This window comes from Sceloporus undulatus, chromosome 5 (genome assembly GCF_019175285.1).
Source record: "Sceloporus undulatus isolate JIND9_A2432 ecotype Alabama chromosome 5, SceUnd_v1.1, whole genome shotgun sequence".
Taxonomy (NCBI): Eukaryota; Metazoa; Chordata; class Lepidosauria; order Squamata; family Phrynosomatidae; genus Sceloporus; species Sceloporus undulatus.
Window position 1 is genome coordinate 17,931,299 of NC_056526.1, and position 18,175 is coordinate 17,949,473.

Genomic DNA, 18,175 nt, shown 5'->3' on the forward strand with positions numbered 1-18,175 from the left:
GTCTAGAGTTGGAAGAGATATATTTGGTTCAATGGATAAGGAATTAGACACAGATCTGGGAGGGCCCCATTGCTCTGTGGTAGAGTAAGTGCTTTGCATGCAGCAGGCCTGAGATTCAACAGGTAATTGGGAAAGACACCTGCCTGAAAGTCTGGGGAGCTATGGCCAGTCATTGACACCAACATTGGGTTAGACAGAGCAGTAGTCTAATAGATTCCTTTATTCCAAATCTTGATCTAAATCCCACTACTGATACTATGTCAGTCTTCATTTGACATCTGTAAACTGGGAACATTATTTACCTATGCAAAGGTTTCAGCATAGGTATAACAGATAGTATATTACTGAAGCAGGGAATACACTGTCAAAGGAAGGAATTTCTAAAACTGAAAGATACCCTAGAATTAAGGAGTTTGTCCAGTGAGAGAGCCACAGTTTTAGAAACTTCTTCCTTTGATGTATTCCCTGCTTAAGAAAACATTTGTGCATGTGTCTCCATCTGTGATTGTGTCCAATTATGTAATTTGGAACAGCTATCTTCACCTGGATGGTATCTAGATGTGGACCACAACTTCCATCATGTCCAACCATGCTGGGGAAAACTGAAGTGAAAGATATAGTAAAATTCTGTTGTTCTCTCTACAACAAACGTATAGTGGCAAAGGTTAGATTTCACAGTATAGGAAACTTTCTGTTGTAATCTCATCTGACTTTAGCCTGTTTCTGTGTAGTATACCACATTAGGAATCCTGTGCCCCCACCCAGTGGCTCTCTTCCAAAAGACAGAGAGGACAGCTCTTGGTCATTTATTTCCCATCATCTTGGGCTGGCAGTGCTAGCAGGCAGTGGGCCAGACAAGGAGGAAAGCGGCTTTAAAGGTTTTATCCTGTCTGGAACTGCCATTCATTTCTTCCGTGCCTCAGAGAGATTCCTGCCAAGAGGTTCCTTCTAGATTCTCCCTAAAAAGACTAGTCCAACTTGGATAATTCCTCCCATTAGGCTAGCTGGGTGTCCTGCTTTACAAGGGATCATTCTCTGTTTGAAGGATTGCAAGAAGACAAACTTCCATAGAAGTGCTGTCCAGTCTAAATTATAAATTATAAAGAAGAAAAAGAGGCTGGATCATTGAGTCTCCATGAACACATCTGCACTGCAGAAATAATCCAGGCTGACACCACTCTAACTGTCATGGCTCCATGCTATGGAATTCTGGAAACTGTATTTGTGGCACCAAAGCAAAGTCAGAAGTGACTTGAAGGCACACAACAACAATACCTAAAGCAAGCCCCACAGAGCAAACTCATGTCTCCATTCAGTTCTTGGGAGGTCTAAAGAAGCAATAATGGAGGTGCTGCCTCTGTGGAGCATCTTGCTAACCATTCTGTTCTGCACCAAGCACTCGCAGGACAAATCCACATACTGACACTATTGTAACATTTTCCTGACAGAATTTGTTCAAAAAGGGTTTGCTCTTCTGTTCTTCTGATGCCGAGAAAGCGTGACTTGATCAAGGTTGCCCAGGGTACTTCCATTACCAAGCAGGAATTTGAATCCCAGTCTCCCAATGTCCCAATCCAACGCTCAGATCATTACACCACACACTGGCTCTGTTTTGGATATAGAAATTGCTTTTATAGCATCTAGAGCAGGAGTGGCCAACTGTAGAAGGCTCAGGGGTTGTGTTAGCCTTCCCCCAGGAGACCCTGGTGGACTGTAGCTCCCTGCAGAAAACATAAAAAATAAATAATGTTTTGCCCCCTAAATGGCCTTTAGGAGCTGAGGGGGCATTTTCGTTCCAGGAGAAGCCTTTTTGTTTTAATAACTGGAAGTGAGAAGAAGTCCTTCTATGTTCATTTTCTGGTCTTTTTTTTTTTTTAAGGCATCTCCTGGGCCCCAAAAATGCCCTCCATAGCCCATATTTATTGGTTATGGTGGGTGGGTGGGTTTATGGGATATTGTATTTTAATGCTTTTTAATACCGTTGTAAGCCGCCTCGATTTCATTGGAGAGGCGGGGTATAAATTATTATTATTATTATTATTATTATTATTATTATTATTATTATTGGGGCTTTTTTTAACCCCGGGGGACCATAGAGCCACAAAATCATCCCTTGGGGCATATTTTGCCCACCAGTGATCTAGAGTAGAGGCATTGCTTTTATAACATTTAGTGATCTTACCTACTAATTTAATAATTCTGTTAAGCTGTCTATTACTGGTATAATCATTGTCTTCAAATCCAAAATGACTACTTGGCAGCAAATATTTTTTTAGATATCCTATGACTAATTCTTTCTCCTTAAACATTGTAAGATTAGCAAGCATTCTGTGACATATAGCACACTTTCAAAAACCACCTCACACCACAACCCTGACTGAAAGTTGATTAACAATTTTAATCCTCTTTGCATACACAGAGAGAGCAATAATTTTTTATCGATAATAATATAGAAACAAGAAACAGACATGAAAATGCATTTTAACCAGTATTTCCAAATAGGTTATACTGGACCCAGATCAGGAATAAAGTATATAAATAAAGTGACCTTTCTACAATAATGGTCATCTTGTTGTATACTTTCTCAGACTCCAATTAAATGTGTGCACTTTAAATGTATGAACTATATCCCACATCCTATATTCTATCTTAGCATTGTTTTGCCAGAGCAAAATTTTCTTACAACTTTTAGAATTGTTGACACATCCCAAATATTGGACTAAATGAGCTTAGATTTTATTTTGGAGCCAAACTTGCTGCTAGGACTACTTTGTGCAGAGTGGAAGTTCAGCTTTTTGTGGTTACACAGAGGCATGTATATTCTCCAGCTGTCGTTGGTCACCAAGGTGTACATTCTGAAAGCAGATAGCCACATACAACTGGAACCTGAGCTTGGCAACAAGATGGAAATGCTGTTAATCAGTACCGGGCAAGAAGCCCTTTCATTGTCAAGTTTTCATGCACTTTGGAAACATACTTTTCAGTATGAGAAGAGTAACAGGGCTTGAAACCATCATCCACCAAATGGCAGGTGGTAGCTCCTTTAGTTGGAACATTTGACTCCTTTTCTAGTGCTCCTTGTGTTTAGGTTAGAAGTGTACCTCTTCTGGGTTCTATGAGGCCAATCATAAATGAATATTGCAAACACAACCAAAAGTCTTACACACACACACAATTATGTAATAAATTACAGTTGACCCTCCACATTTGCAACTTTGAGTTTTTCAGATTTGATTATTTACAGGTTTAATAGATATGATTTCTCTAGGAACCTCTAGTCAATGGACAATTTGTGAGCATGCTCTATAATCTAGACCACGAAACAGTGGATTAAAGTTGCAATAAACGACAGTGGAAAGACAGCCGCCTACCATTACCGAAAAGGTGGAGTGGGCTTGGGTCCCTGCCAGCTGTGTCAGCATCTCCTTTGAATGTTGGGGCATTATTTAGCACAAAAGGAGGCATGCAAGAGGTGGGTAACTTACTAGGATCTTTTTATACCAGTACTCACTGCAAGGAAAGACTCCATTTTCAAGTAAATAAGATTTTTTTTTAAGAAAGTGTGCAAAGAAGCACACAAGCATACAAGAACTGATTCAATCTCAAGATTCATACCAGGCTACAGAAACGTAGAGAGATCTTGTAGCACCTTTGAGACTAACTGAAAGAAAGAAACTGGCAACATGAGGTTTCATAGACTTCAATCTACTTCCTCAGATGTAAAATGTATCTGCGTACTAATTCTACCAAATAACACAGATTGAAGTCCACAGGTTACAGAAAGGAAGGTTGAAAAGTTTGATAGCTAACTATTAAGGGTTAAGAAGGATTATACAGTCGACCATCCTTATCCACAGATTTTTTTTATCCACGGATTCAAGCATCCACAGCTTGAAAATATTCCAAAAAAGTTTTCCATTTTATATGAGGGACACCATTTTACTATGCCATTGTATTTAATGGGACTTGGATATCTACATATTTTGTTATCCATAGGGGGTCCTGGACCCAAACCTCAGCGGATAACAAGGGCCCATTGTATTTACCAGTCCAGGAGAACTGCTGAAGTCTCAGATAACATTTGAGGGTACACTGGGAAAAGTGAACAAAAATGACGGGGGTTGAGGGAGGGATTATATCCCAAAACCTGCCCTCGGGGTATGTGTTGTGTACCCAAAAGCTGTAACAAAAGCTCTGATGATTTTCCTAAGGAATGGAAAACTTAATGGTTTTTAGTATCAAGGAGTCAATGCATTCATGTGATCTGAAACAATATTTTGATGATCAGACAGGCAGGGGAAATGTAGGGACTTTAAAGAGGGGAAACAGAGTTTGGTCTTTGTTTTGACAAATGCCTTCCTCTGGTTCCTTAGAATTATAGAATCATAGAATTGTAGAGTTGGAAGAGACCACAAGGGCCATCCAGTCCAACCCCTTGCCATGCAGGAACTCTCAGTCAAAGCATCCCTGACAGATGGCCATCTAGCCTCTGCTTAAAGACCTCCAAGGAAGGAGATTCCACTACACTCCGAGGAAAGTGTGTGTTCCACTGTTGAACAGCCCTTACTGTCAGGAAGTTCCTCTTAATGTTGAGGTGGAATCTTTTCCTGCAGCTTGCATCCATTGCTCCATAGGAAAAGCAAAAGAAGCAGTTAGTAGGAATGTGATATGCTTAGCTTAACCCATGGTGTTTGTCTTTTGTTCTTATCTAGACCTAGCATGCCCTTGGTCAAGTGACCCTGATACTGGTGCATTTTAGCTTCCTTGAGTCAGTGCAATCCCCAAAATAAGCATCAGGTTTATATCTAGCTCCACACTAAATATTAATTATGAAAACCCCAGATTCAGCTGGGATGGTGGTAGGATATGCTAGTACCCCCGAGACTGCCTTTGCACATGCAGACATGCAGTTGTTTCTTTTATTGTATCCAGAGATGGTAACACAATAAATATTACTCTTTTACGCTACAGCTCTCAGGAACCCTCAGAATTCTTGAACCTGTAATCCACAAACTAACTTTTCTAAATTTAAAATAGATCTAATTTGGCTCAGAGTGGTTCTGAATATGGTAACAGCTGTATCACAGGGACCTCAGAGTATCTCTAATTTCATATGTAACATGTTGGAAGATACTGTATTTCTCACGTGAATAAATCCGATTAGATTAATTTTATAGGAGTGTTTTTTATCAGTTCTAGGAAAAACAGCTCACGAGACTGATGGAGTCATGCTAATGCAGACCCTTTGCTGACTTGGCCCTTCACTTTGCCTTCCAGGAACAAGTCCTTTTAAGCCAGCCCAATACAGACAGATGGTGGTACAGGCAGTGCCAGCATTCCTGGATAATGCAGCAACGTAACAAAGAGCTGATTGTCCTGCCCCATAGTCTTGCTGCATCTCTTCCTGGAGTGCATAAGAACACCTTCCCTCCCTCCAGTAGCAAGAGGAAGGAAGATTTACATAGATGATCCTACTTGGCTCTAAAGTCAGCTAGGGATGAAGGAGCCTGGCAGCTGGATCTTGTCCAGACTTTGGCCTTTTGTTTTAGGGCATTTTCCCCTCTTGGCACCTTCTAGAGGCTTTCAGTTTTGTGCTTTAGGAATCACATGATAAAATATTTACACAGCTGTATGGCGCTAGAGAGAGACACAGAAGAGAGAGCTTGTCTCCTCTTATTATTTAGTGCTGCAAATCAGTCTTAAGCATAAGCAGAGACAGCTAGTACTCTGCCCCTGTGCAAACAGAGAGTCATTCCTCTAGCCCAGCCATTTATCATTTTCTTATCCTTCTAGCACCGCAAACCATCACACATCTTGTTATTGGTATGATAGAGGCTAGGGTCCCATTCCCACTGGGCAAAAAAAGCGGCTTATATTGCTGCGATTCTGGCTCGGATTTTTTTTCCCGAGTCGTATTCGAATCTGCTCCCTCGTTCCCATTATGAAAGGGGGCAAATGGACTCGGGGTTTTTTGACCCATGTTCTCATTCCCATTGAAATTTTCTCAGTTGTAATTTGAAGCAGACTTTTTTGCTCCTCATTCCCATTGCCCTTCCGGAAACTTTTTTTAAAAAGCAGCTGTCAATCAAGCGCCTAAGTGCTTGACGTCACAGCCAATCAATCACTTAGGCACTTTTTCCCTCTGGGAAAGAGAGGAGCCGCCTCTATTCCCCCCAGGTCCCTTTGTCTCCCGGGGTTCTCCTGTATCTTTCCAGGGAGCCTCTGGGAAAGGGAGCCTCCATCCCCCCAAGTCCCTTTGCCTCCCCCATTGCTCCCTGGGCTGTTTGGGGGGGCAATTGAGCAGGCATGTAAAAAAAAGAAAAATAATAGTTAAAAGTGCTGTTCAATGGGTCTCCTCACACGTCGGTCTATGAATGTGGAGCAGGGGTGAGGTTGCAGGGGGGTGTAATGTGTTTACCATATTTGGAGGTCAATGTAGCAATTTGCTATGTTTGGACACCCGACAAAGCGCCTAAGTGATCGAAAGCTTAATTTTTTTTAAAAAAAATTTGTCTACACATACATTCGATTGCCTTACCCTGCTTCCCACTCCACCAGGGGAAAGGCTATGCGAACGGGGGAAATGGCACCAGTAATGCAGGAAAGAGAACAAAGAGGGTGACACCCCCAGGCCAGCCCCTTGAGCACTGCTCCTCCCATCCCCAAGTTCCCGAATCAGACACCCTTGTCGTTCCCGTTCATTTGCCCCAAATCGGACTCAGGAGGCACAGGAAAAAAAATCTTAAAATGTGCACCCTTTTTAAACCAGTTTATCCACCACTGATTCGGGTTTTCCAAGGAAAAATCGAATATGTGGGGATCAGATCCGAATTCCAATGGGAACGAAATCGGCGCAATGAGGATCGAATGTGCGCTCAAATAGGAACGATGCACCCATAATTTGATTCTTGATGTGCGTTATAAGCCAGTGGAAATGGGGCCTAGGAGTTTCATTAGGAAGAATGCAGGAGCACCATCTTCCTTCCTCCTCCAGGCTTCCTGAATCACTCAAGGTGGCATCCACTGATGGACACAAATCAAAGGCAGCTTAAAAATTATGCAGTGAGGAATACAATGCTAAAGAAGTATCCCTGAAAGGCAACCACCTAAAAACTTCCAAAGCAAGAAAGTCCACCACCCTCCGAGGAAGTATTTAGTAACTGAGCTATCTTCTTGTAATCTTTTTTCTTGTAATTTCAACCTTATTGGTTTGTGTTCTAGTTTCTGGAACAGCAGAAAGCAAGATCCCCCTACACCCTTTAGATATTTAAAGATGGTTACCATATCACTTCTCAGTCTCCTCTTCTCCAAGATACCCAGCTCACTAAGCCACTGTTAAGAGGGCTTGCAGATCTTTTATAATCTTGGTTGCCTTCCTGAACTGTGGCCACAATATTCCAGAGAAGGTCTAACCAGAAATATAAGAAAAGAAAAACAGTTTTAAAGCAGACATTGAAAAGGTTTTCATTTTATGTATCTTTACTACAATTCCCAAGAGCCCCACAGCTAGCATGGAGATTGGCTGACTGGGTATTTATGGGAATTGTAGTCCCACAAAAATTAGCTTTTACAAGCTTTGTCATGAAGTATCCCTTTCTTCTCCTTCTCCTTGTGGCTGCAGAAGTATATGTGTGCATATATATTTTGTGCTTAGCACTGTGCCAGACATTTCAGTGAAACAGCCAGCCACTCCATCAGCTTTGATTGCAACCTTTTGCCTGGGAAATTGAGCTGATGAGGCAGATGAAAAGAATGGAGCTGGCCATTAGCCGCTGTCACATTTTTGTTTTCCTTTGTGAGTGAAGGAGCAGATGAGGCCTTCCGATACCATTAACCACCTCTGCAAGATCTTTGGGCCTGGTAAGAAGCAGCCGCTGCCAAATACAACATCCTTGGTATGCTGCAGGTGGACAGGGGCCACAGTCAACAGCTACCTGCTGAAAGACTCACCTGATTTATCACACTGATTTTGAACATGGGCTGTGTTGATTTAATCAGCAATCATTTGAATGGTAGGCATCCTCTGCACTACACCTCTGAACAGAGATTTAGTGAATGAGTATTAGATTGAGACTGGGGCAACATGGCTTCAAATCTTCCTCTAATTCCACTCTTCTTTATTATAAAATCAACTGGGGGCCTTGTTGTTGTTGTTGCTTGCCTTCAAGTAATTTCCAACCTACGCCAACTCTACAGTGAAGCTATCATGGGATCATCTTGGCATGTTTTGTTCAGAGGAGGTTTGCTTTTGCCTTCCCAGTGGGTTTCCATAGCTGAGCAGAAATTCAAATCCTGGTCTCCAGAGTCATAGTTCAGTGTTCAAACTACTATAAAGCTCAAACCATTATGGCTTTAGCGAAGTCATTTTATCCTAGCCTAACCTACCTTACAGGATTGTTATGAAGACAATATTTATCCTCAAATATGTAGTAACAATCTGATAGCAATTTATAGATTCATAAATGATACCCCAGATATAAATTGCTCTTCAACTAGTTCCACAATGCTGTTGAGGTATTCCTTCGGACTTCTCACTGAGTGTTAAAATATATGAGCTATATAAATATATAGTGTCTTGGAACTGAATAATATTGATTCACTATCCAAGATGCTGCTCTCTAATCATTCTCCGATGTCCACAGTAATTCTTCTTCATGTCATAGTCATAATGGGAAAGTTTCCCATTACTAAATTGAGAAGGCTTCCTAGAAGAATGGCTGGGAGGAACTTACTGCAGCCTCTAAAATCTAGGCTTGCGGCGACCTCCCAGAGGGCATTTTCTGCTGTCGCCCCCAAACTCTGGAATGACCTGCCGAATGAGATCCGTCAGTTGACATCATTAGACAGCTTTAAAAAAGCTGTCAAGACGGATCTCTTCCGGCAGGCCTTTCCAGATTAACCATCCCGGCCTGGGCTCCCTGATCCCCTCTTTCCTCTCGTGGCCCCATCTTCAGTGATGGTTGAGGATCTCCAGAGGGACACCAGGGTTTTTAGTTTGTTTTAACTATATTTTATGTTTTGATATTGTGTTTTTAATCTGTCATATTTTTTAATACTTTTATAAGGAGGGGAGGGATTATAATGTTTTTAATTTTATATTTTACTCTGTTATAACCACCGTTGTCAACCGCCCGGATTGGTTCGCCACAGGGCGGTATACAAATAAATATTATTATTATTATTATTATTATTATTATTATTATTATTATTATTATGAATAAGGATAGTTTAGAGGATTAAAGAGCACTGAATACACTTCCAAAATTCAGTCAGGCAATGCCAACCAAAATGCTGAAAACTCTTACACTAGCTTTTCAGTTCATCAGAATGTTAATCCAGCTGAATGGATTGAAATCAGCCCTTTAAAAGTACTGTATAGTTACCGTAAATCAAATCTATTCAGATCTTTTTTTCACAGTATACAGGTGGGTAAATTGTGCCCTTTGAAATGGTTTTGGATATCAGTTTTAGTCATCTTTCATCACTGCCTATGGTTTATGTGAACTGTGGGCAAAGAACATCTGTTGGGTCATAGTTGTCAGGCAGCTGAAAGGAAAAGTCTGTGGATGTAATGGCTGTAAAGGAAGTGGAGGATGGAAAAATAGTTTGCTAGAAACAAGTAGGTTTGGTTTGTCTTTCTTCACTGCTACTGCCTGACCCTGGAAAAAGTACAACCACCAGCATAGTGCCATTGCAGGATGCTGGCCCAGTAACCATAAAAACCTTTAACTCTACAAAATTATAGTGCTCCAATTCTATTTTAACTGCCAGGGCAACTTCTTGAGGAATCCTGGGAGTTGTGGTTTAGGGAGTGATATAGAATTCTCAGCCAGAGAGCCTTAGCACCTTACAAACTACAAACTTCAGGATTCCATAGGATGTTAAAGAGGAATTGCAGAGCTATAACTATATAATGTGAATATATAATCTGAATATGGCTACAGTGCATTGTTGAAATGTTGGTAACTCTGATAGTTCCCCAAAGTATTGTCTTAAATTTGATTTTGAAAGGCTACAAAAGAGAAGTGTATCCTCTTTTGGATACCTTTCCAAAAACTCTGGACTAAAAATGAGACTACAGAGAGAAGGAAGCCTTTAAAATGCAATTTGGAAACATAATGCTATGCCTTGAAAATCACAGTTGAACAATGGTTTACCCCTGCTTTCTTATTGTCCTTTCAGTCTATGAGGTTATTCAGATGGTGAAAATAATCCAGGTAGAATCTGAGTTGAATCTTTCTTGTTCACATGCATTTTGAATGCTTCGGATTACAGGAGGCTGCCAAACCCCCCACTTAATCTGGGATAAAATGAGTTTTTTCTAAAAGAATCAGATTTTTGGATGTGTGAATAACCAATAAGAATATACCTGGGATAAACTGGGATGAAACTCTGCATGTCTTGAATGTACTTCAAATACATTTGCATCATAGACTCCATCTTTATTCAGGTGTTGACACATGTGGGCAACCGGATTTGTAAAGATGTGCATGGATGCAGTTCCATATTGTGAACAACCCGGAATATGTGAGATTATTTGCATAGTCATGCTAAAAACAACATATGAATGGCCCCTAAAACATGGTTTGTCATTTTCTTACAACGACAAAAACTTGCATCACTCAAGCATCTTCAGTTCTATAGTCCCCTCTTCCACATTCAGTCTGATCCTACCCATCTTTATTCAAAATAATGTCTAATTGTTTTAAGTGGGAATTCCTGGCAAGGGGAGGAGGGATGTGCAAATCAGTAAAATCTGGAACCTGGATGTTACGGACTGTAACTTCTGACACCCTCTAGCCAGTATAGCCAATAGTGGGATGATGGGACCTGCAATTCCACAACAGCTTGAGGGCTACATATTCCCCTACCTGCCTTACAACTATACATAGGATGACATCTCAATCCTCAATGTATTTTCAGTAAGTCATTCTGGGGCCTATGAGAAGATATAGCTATGGGAAGGCAATAGGAAGGTATTGCCCCTTCATAAAAATTCTGTACCCCTTCATTACATTTTTCTTCCATTCCCCTAGCATTGCAGTATGCATGAACTGATATTTAGAAATACAGTTTAGGCATTCAAAGAAAGGAAGCATGCACAATCTGCACAAAATGCAAACACAGCAAATATAAGTATTCTAGGTGTGAATGTTTTTCAATGCTAGAAATTGGAGACAAAGAAAATTTAATGGGAGCAGCAAAATTCTTATTGGAGGGGCAATGCCCCCATTTTGCCCCTGTCCCATACGGAAATCCCTGAGCTTCATATTAGTATGCAGTGTTGCAATCTGATACACCAAGCATGTTTACTAGAAAGTACCATATGCCTTGACCTAGTCTGTGGCTTCCACCCAAGTAACTGTGCATCCGATTGCAGCATTATGCTACATTTTACTGTATTGAGAGGTTTTTTCCTGCTCTGATGGAGATTCCTAGCTCTTCCAGTTAGCTTTAGATTTCTCTTCAGAGATGCTTGCAATCCTCACAAAGGCAGGGATTCAGCCAGACTTTTTGTATCATAGCAAATTACAGTAGGGTTCTGAAGCCTACCAAACTGGATGGCTAAAGGAGAAAAATCCTAGAAATGGATTTTTAAACAATAAATGTGTGTCAGTGGGAAAATCTCTGGTGGCCTCCCCAAAAATGTTCAGCAATATTTTGTGTCCTACCTTTTGCATCTGCGTTACTGTACCACAGGGGACCATATCTTGGTTGCCATGACAACTGTGACGAACTGCAGCTTGCTTCTGCATCATCACACCATCTTCTTAAGATCCTGATGAGATGTGTGGAAAGCTTATGAAGGAGGAGGAGGGACACCTCCCAAATATCCTCTCCCCCTTTCACATCCACCGACAAGGATGAGAGGAAAAATGGTACCTGTAGGTTTTCCAAAGGAGATGCTATCCAGGGCCAGAGGAGCTTGAGACCAAAAGCCAGCATCCAGGGAATGTATGTTCTTGGAGCTTCACCAAGTCAGAGGCTGTTAAAATTGTGAGTGCTCTGCTTATTTGGCAAGGATTTCAGCCCCTGACAAGAAAACAAGAACAGAGGAAAACAGCATTGCCTTCTTATTCTGTGAGTATTCATCCCTTGTGTAAATGTTGAAGCCGGCATAGATTTTTATTGCCTTGTTCTAACTAAACTGTTGGTGCCTTGAGGCGAACGGTAAAGGGAAATTACGCCTTTTGTTAGTTGGCTTTGCTAATTTACTCAAATTTTCTTCAGTCAGTATGCAGTCACTGTTGTCAGCTAATTAAAGCAAGAGGTCAGCTCTAGACTTGGTTGCTTACACTATTAAGTATAATGATCATTAGTAGTATTATCATTACTGTTATTAGTATTAGCAGTAATAGTTATTGTCCCACTACTATCCCATCAATGTGTATTGAAGAATCTCATAAAGAAATAATTATCCTGAGGTGCATACAATTCTCAGCATTAAAAAAAGGAGATAACAATCTAGGGATGTTCACAAGGACAAATATATCCATAACTATAGACATGTGCGACCATAATATGCATAATGCCTTTGATATTCATTTAAAGATATTGTTCCCTGGGGGCCTATTGTCCAATTTTCAACAAGGGGTAACTATAATAGTGGGAATATTTTCACAAATACTGTCAGTGCAATCCTGTGCATGCTTATTCAAAAGTCATTGCTATATTGTTTAATCAGACTTATATTCCAGAGTGTTTAAGCAGGGCCCCCATATCTTACTTCATGTGCAACTCTATACATGCCTACTCAGAAGTAAACCTCATATAGCTTGCATCCAGGCTAGCAAAAGGACAGCATTTCCCCCCCACAAGCCTGGCTGAGCTTTATGATCCTATAAGGAGGTTCTTCTCTCAGTCCCACCAGTTGTAACTGGTGAGGATGCTAGAGAAGGGAGATGGCTACATCCATACTATGAAAAGCCTTCCAAGGGAAACCAGGCTATTACTCTCTGTGTTGCCCTTCACCCATCAGGCACAGAGCTATTTGTTAAAGTGGGCTTTGAACGTTTGTCTGGCAGCTGAGAAAGGGACTTTACCTGTTTGTATTTTAGCCTTGTTGCAAGCCACCTGGATTCAAAGTTCCAAGGAGAAGGGGGGTCGATATAAGTAAAATAAATAAATAGGTATGATTGGACTCATTTCCTGGTAAGAATGTGCAGGACTTCGGCTTCATGAGGGAGTAGATCCCAGCAAACACATTGGGCTTTATTTTTGGATAAGCATGCCTGCAACAGGAAGGCTCTAGCTTCCTTTAGGGTGGGAAGACAAAACACTATGGATCCTTATTCTTAAGTCATATCCGATTGTGGAACCATCAGTATGAAAGCACAGTTGTTTTGGGGCACACAAAATGGTACTAGGACCTAAGTATTTGTGTCAGGATTTGCACTGCCTGTGTATATACTAGAAGAAGGGCATTGAGCACCAGCATTTATACATCCAGTTCAAGCATACACCTTTTATTTGGTTGCAGCCCTTTGAGATCAAAGAGTTCATGCGACAGTACAATAGAGCAGCTCATAGCAGCTGAAATACAAAGGGCTGCAGTTGGTTCAGAGCAGCACAGGAAGGTTAAAGGAACTTGGGCTGAACAAATATTAGGACACCAAAGTTTCTCCATCCCATCCAATTCTAGGAGCAGTGCATGCAATTATTTTAATGTGCACAAAGAAAAGAAATGTGGATATACAGTGATATGTGCATATGTATATAGGCAAATGCTGCAGAGGGATGGCTTAAGAGCCTTACAGTACAAGTGCCAGGCAAAAAGATAGCAAGGGAATTCTAGGTTGGACAGTATAAGCTGACTCTTGAGGGAGGGGGAGATACAGTGGTCCTTTACCCACACTGCTTCCATGATCCCTCATCCTTGGCTATGCCAGCTAGGGTTGAGGGAAGGTGCAATCCAGCAACATCTGGCAGGCCACACATTGCCCACCGTTGCAGTAGACCCTTTGTTGCAAAATTAATTATGTCATACAACTGGATGGAAGCACAATGGATTGAAGTATGAAATGTGAACACAGCAGTGGCAGTTGGTAGCAAGAGGGAAGGGTGCTTTCAGCTGAAGCTTGGTCCAGCCATGATGGAAGGATGCCTGCATGCTATTTTCTCTCCTGATGGTCTCAGCAATCTACCATATATGGTTACATATGGTTATTATTAAGCTATATGATGTTTATATAGGTCCTCGGACCAATACAGCCCTAAAATTGCCTCTTGTTTTATCTGCTTGAACAAGCTACATCAATTATATTCGCTCCAGAGTTTGCAAACAATAACAACCACTCCAAAGTACTACACCTTCCAGGAGACCATGCTGACTAAGGGTTTAAGGATTTTGCAGTCCCGATAAGTAATTTTTCTCAGCTCAGATTGTCCCTTTCTGAATCTGAGATTTGTTCTGTTCCTTAATCAGAATTTAGCTTTGCAGTGTGTGTACCCAACATTGTAATCTCATTAAGACTGTTTGGCTGCAGGTCACTGCGCTCTGCTGCTTGAAAGACAGTTTGGCTACAAAGAAGGACTCAGGTCATGGGTGAACTAAAAGAGTTTGAGGCTCTGCCAGCCAACCACCCCATGGCTTTTGGACATAAAGCTGACTTTGGATCAGCAAGGAAAGCAGTGGGTTGGCAAGCTCAACTTGATCCATGGACAAAAGGGAAGGGAGATGTATGCACATAACTCCTGTCAATGCTAATGGGAGTCACGAGATGAAATTCTCTAAGCACCCGAGAGCTGAAGCCGCCCCCTCAATGTGCAAGCTGCATAAAGAGGTGTCTGTGTGTGTGTTGGCATGGCTGCAGGGCCTAGTGTGGAAGAATAATAGACACCAGAAATGGACAGGAATTATTTGTTCTTCTTGCCCATCCCCACAGAAACCACTATAGCACTATCCTCTGCTGTCGCTTCGGGTGAGTTCAGCCCAGTTGATATAAACAAACAGACATGCAAAATTAAAACTCTCTTTCTCTCTAGATCTTATCATGATTGCTCGGCAATCCAGGCAAAGGGATGCTTTTGAGAGCCAGTTCTGATTGAATCCAGTCCTTTTTCTTCCTGCCTCATTCTCCAGCCTTTTTTCTTTTTGTTAATCACATTTTGTATCTTGCTGTTCCTGCAAGGACCTTAGTGCACAGACTGAGTCTGAGAGATTGCCCCAACTAATCCTGCCTGGTAGATGAGTTAGGCCATCCTTCATCAACCCAGTCCCTCCAAATGTTCTGGGCCACAGTTGCTATCATGCCCAGCCAGTGAAGATTGTGGGGGTTGTAGTTAAACACATCTGGAAGGACTCAGGCCAAGATACAGGGGCTTCCCCAATGGAGCTGAGAAGAGGTTTGATCTCATGCTGTATTAAGGACCACCTCTACATCAGCTATCACTTATACTGCATGCTTCTTTTTGCTGTGACTTTCCTTGATGACAAAGAATGCATTTGACTTACTGCAGTGGTGGCTGGTGGCTTCCAGGTTAGTGGGGCAGTGATTCTGCTATGAGATTTAAAAAGGAGCTATGACAAATGTTGAATCCTATCCTGCAGGATAAGTTCAACACACTAGATAGTTCCTTTAACTTCAAAATAAGACCCCTTTCAGAATCACTGCTTCGCCAAAAAGGGAGCCACCTGCTGCAACTGATAATACTGGTAATGTGAGGTGCTTTGAAGTAGATTACCATCTAATCCAGCATATCAAAACAGTGACAAAGTGCAAAACAATCAACAACAAATGAGAGAAGAGGCAACAGGTGAAACCCTTCAAAAATGAATGCAACAGGGAGATTTACGTTTCCGTCTCAATGTGATTAATGCCTCCCAAAACATACTAACAAATCTAATATAAGAAATACCTTTTCATACTGACAAAGGACTACCTGAGAAAGAGTGAGACAGATCACCTTTGGCATGGACTTTCTAGCCATAACCAACAAAGAAGGTTCCTTCCTGAATCCCAGGGTGCATCTACACTGTAGAAATAATGCAGTTTGACACCACTATAACTGACATGGCTCCAACCCACAGAATCCTGGGTTTCTATTTTTGTGAGGCACCAGCACTCTTTAGCAGAGAAGGCTAAAACCCTGTAAAACTACAAATCCCAGGATTCCATAGGACAGAGCTACAGCACTTAAAGTGGTGTCAAACTTCATTATTTCTACAATGTATCTGCATCTTCAGCCAAAGGCAACTTTTAATGGAAACAGAAAGAAACCTCCACAGATCAGCAAAGAGGCAAGGCAGGTTCCTAGGGGACAAGATGATCTTTTAACTGTTCATCTTATGTTGTGTGCAGCCTGGCACAAGCAATATGTTCCAGGATAAGGAACTTACCTGTAGTTTGTTTCCACTGGAAGGAGATCACTGAAAGTTTATGGGATGCTGTCATATTTGAATTTACGTGCACATATGCAGGTTGAATATGGATGGGGTCAAACAACTGAAACATTTCACTACCAAAAGTCACCCAAAAAGAAGCAGCAACCCCAAAATGCTTCCAGAGATGGCTGCTCAGCTTTCTCACAGCATCTCATTCATTCTCTCTTGTTCCCAGACACACAGTACTCTAGGTTCTATTGTTCCTTTTTTCATGCTCAGACCTAGATTATGTCATCCTTAGATAGGGGCGGGGTGAAAGGATGCATATGCTCATCCCTCCTTACTCCGATCTCCCTCCTTCTCATTTCACAACAGCCAAGGAAGAGCATTTTTGTATCTAGAAGCAGTCTTTTAACACTGAGCCTCCCTTTGGGCTACATCCCAGGCTATTAACATTCTTTTGTCAAATGCAAGGTTGTGGTCAGGTATTCCTTTAAATTACAATCCCAGTCAGAAATCTGATAGCAAATATACATATGCACATAAATATCTTGGACTGTAAAAGAAAAATCTTTAATGAAATGAACCGATCAGCCAATGGAACTTCTAGGTACCTTGCTAAATTGGAGCTGTTATTACAATTGCCTCGGGAGGTAATCGGAGCCACGGCCCCACCATTATGTTTGTTTCTTTGGCTATTTGTTGGTTGCTCTTCAGCTGACATTTTTGGAGAGGCTTACTACAATATAAGAAGTAAAACATATGGTGGGGAATGCAGAATATGGCAGAGCAGATTAAAATTCCTGTATAAATCATGTTCATGGAATACAATCCAAAATTTAAATAAAGAAGAGATGGTGAAATTCAAAGACATAGCTGTGTTAGTCTGGAAAAAACAGTATAGATCTTGTAGCACCTTTTTGAGCGTAACTGCAAGAAAAAAGCTGGTAGCACCAGCTTTTGTAGATGTGAGTCTTCTTTCAGTTAGTCTCAAGGATGCTACAAGATGCCTTTACATACTGAAAGTAGAGATGGGCTCAGGCAAACTTCTCTTGTGTGTGTGTGGGGGGGGGGAATTCCACATAAGGTTGCTCATAACCAGGTTATCTGTCTTCAGTAACTCTGTACTTTGCCTGAGACAGTGATGGGACTTACAGCAAAACCCCAGAGGCTGATTTCAGCATTTCCATTCATGCTGCATAAAACAACAACAACAACAACAATAATAATATTCTGATTAATCTCGAGGAATCCAAGTGGATTACAGCAGTAAAACAAGATACAATTAAAAGGAAAAAAAAGCATTAAAAGCTCAAAGATCCCCATCCCTCCCCCCTGTCATAAAAACATAATAAACGCTAAAAAGAGATTGAACTAAAAAAGAGGTTAAAAACAATGGTGTACAATAACAATTAAAATGACATAAAATTTCAAGTGGAGACTGGGCAGAGTAAAAGGTAAAGATGGAGAATAATGGAAGGGGGGGGGAAGAGGGGAGGCAGTTCTTGCTGGTTGCTTCACATTCATTTCCCCTATAGCTGCAGAGTCCAGGCCTAACACTGGGAATCCTAGAGGTGTTCCTTAAATAAGAAAAGAACATAAGACCGTACATCTTGATATGTTTTCTTTCTTTCTTTTTTTACATGTTTATCCTGCTTTTCATCCAAAGGATGAAGACAGCATATAAGGCTGGTATCTCTCTCATTTTACCCACACAATATTCCTGTGTCATAGCTAAGATGAAGGATGGTGACTAGCTGTAGGTGGACTTGAAGCCAGAGTTTTCTAGTTGAAATACAACCCAGAGCTATCAGCCCCTCATATAAGTGCTGCCAGACTGCACCCATCTAA

General features: G+C 41.3%; 1 protein-coding gene across 1 annotated transcript in view; it reads left to right on the forward strand.

The window, feature by feature from the left end:
* The first annotated feature begins 12,004 nt into the window (after positions 1-12,004).
* The window catches only part of MICAL3 (microtubule associated monooxygenase, calponin and LIM domain containing 3), a 233,615-nt gene continuing 227,444 nt past the window's right edge, over positions 12,005-18,175 (forward strand). Inside the window, exon 1 of the mRNA XM_042468591.1 lies at positions 12,005-12,081. The gene's annotated coding sequence lies outside the window, so the exon portion shown is untranslated. The remainder of the gene's footprint in view (positions 12,082-18,175) is intronic.